The 2402-nt window shown below is 33.3% G+C and overlaps 1 non-coding gene across 1 annotated transcript; it reads left to right on the forward strand.

Moving 5' to 3' along the window:
- Positions 1–2295: 2295 nt before the first annotated feature.
- On the forward strand, positions 2296–2402 carry LOC137226888 (U6 spliceosomal RNA). The gene has a single exon (XR_010944582.1). It is a non-coding gene; the product is annotated as a U6 spliceosomal RNA (small nuclear RNA).

Here is a 2402-nt window from a genome sequence, read left to right on the forward strand (position 1 = left end):
TTAGTCATCTGAATGGATGACACATTCTCACTTCTGACAATGTGTATAGCAGTATGAATGGTAATATTGAAAGGTTATAGTTAATACTTTGCACTTAAGTATAGGTTCCTACAAGTTACTACTATTGGTGAGGTGAAGTAAATTTGCTTACCCTCTAAAAATAGAGTAGATTCTTGTTCTAACTCTGGTATTAGATGGCAAAGCTTTTCTCATTACTGGCTTTCTAAATGAAAGAGGTAAATGATACGCCAGTTTATACATAGTGACACAATACCATCCTATGCATAACAGATACTTATTGAATACCTACTCCCTGCCAGGCATTGTGTTAAGTAACAAAGAAAAGGATATAAAAAAGTAGAGTACTTGCTCTCAAGGAACTCATAGTCTATTTAGGAGAGTGTTGAAGAGGATGATTGGAAACAAATAAGCCAAAATGTATAGTGTAGTATGAAAAATACTACCATATAATATGACATAACATAGTACAACCATATAATATAGTGCTACCCATAATCTGGGGAATGCAGAGGAGGGTATATAAGTCATTTTTTGGGAAGAGCAGAGCAGGATATCAAGTTCATTATCCTAACTGAGTCTTCAAGAATAAATAGCAACTGGGCAGGTTGGCAGGCAGGTTGGAAGGCAAATGGGTATGAGAAAAGCAATAATGGAAAGTAATTTCAAGCTGAGGGAACAGCAATTAAAATGGCATAGTGGCCCAAGATACTTTTAGAAAACTGTAATTACACAGCTGTATAGCGACAACATGAAGGGTAATCTATATTTGGAAACCACCTGGAAATGGAGAATTTTTATTGCATTATTGTTTTATAATAAAGATAAAAAATATTTTAATATTCCTGAACTGAAGCACACCTAAGTAATATTTTGACAGCTGTTATATCTGGAATATTTGAGTCCTTCATATAAAATCACATTGTCTACTGAGTAGACTTGAAACTGACAATAATCCTGTTTTATAGAACAATTTTTACCACCATGTAATTTCTGTCTTTCTGTACCAATTTTTCTCAGCTAAAAGATGTGAAAAATATCTACACTTCTCAACTTTTAGAGACATTATAAAGAAAAAAAGATGGACCAGATGAAAGTATTTCATTATTTTCTTTCAGAACAAAGAAATTATTCCTTTGTATAATTTACAACACCTTATATATATCAAGCACTGGTAAAAGTGAGTTTGTGTCAGTATTTATTAGCAGGAGATTCTCATCTAAAATGGACTACAGAGGTGTAAAGGGACAGAAAACAAAATGTAAATTAATTTACGTTTTGATAAAATAATAATTAATAAAAATAAATGCAAGCACAGTGGTAGGTAACTTTACCATTAAGGTGACTAAAGACAGAAGCATGGAAGCTGAGTATCAGCATGAATAAGACCTTTTGGTAAAAGACATATTCCAGGATCTCTTTGAATAGCAGAAAGATCTATTCTAAACTCAACTTTAAAAGGGAACAACTGAGGAATAAATAAATATAAACAGTATGAAGGTACACATTTAGTGTACTTTTAATATTTTAAATGTATTTTTAAATTGCACTACTAATGCACACATATATAATTGTACAAGTTTCAAACAGAACAGAAATATACAGAGCAAATCCTGAAATATCCATACATTTACCCTTCATTCCCTTCTTCCCCTGAAACATGACAGCTGTCAAACCCTTGATGTATCTTTTTTTTTTTTAAATTTCAGTATACCACACATAAATGTCTGGCTCAATGAATTATTATGAAGTGAATTCCTGTGTTACTGCCACCCAGGTCATAAAACAGGATCTACCAGCCTCCAGAATGGCCCCAGTCTCAACTAATCCTTGCCAAAGATTACGTTATCTCAAGAGGATTCACTATTCTTACTTCTAATATTAGTGTTCATTTTACCTGTTTTTAAATGTAATAATAAGAATCAAAATGTTTTGTTTATGTGTGTCTACCGTCTTTCTGCTCAATGTTATATTTGTGAAATTCATTAGGTTTCAGGGAGTTGCTGTGGTTCTTTCATTTTCATCTCTGTACAGTATTATAGATCAAGAACATACTGTAATTCTTTTATCCATTCTCCTATTGATGGCTCTTTGGATTCTTTCTTGTTGGAACTGTTTTCACTCACGTTGCTACAGACATTCTTGTATACCTGCACACATGTCTATCAAGTACATACCTAAGAGCAGAACTCATTAGTGCGCAGGGTATGCTTATGCTCAGCTTTAGCTGATGATGCCAAATAGGTTTTCAAAGTGGATATACTAATTTACATTTTGGTGCTTGCTTCGGCAGCACATATACTAAAAATGGAACAATCCAGAGAAGATTAGCATGGCCCCTGTGCAAGGATGACACGTAAATTTGTGAAGTGTTCCGTATTTTT

Source organism: Pseudorca crassidens, chromosome 6 (genome assembly GCF_039906515.1).
Source record: "Pseudorca crassidens isolate mPseCra1 chromosome 6, mPseCra1.hap1, whole genome shotgun sequence".
NCBI lineage: Eukaryota > Metazoa > Chordata > Mammalia > Artiodactyla > Delphinidae > Pseudorca > Pseudorca crassidens.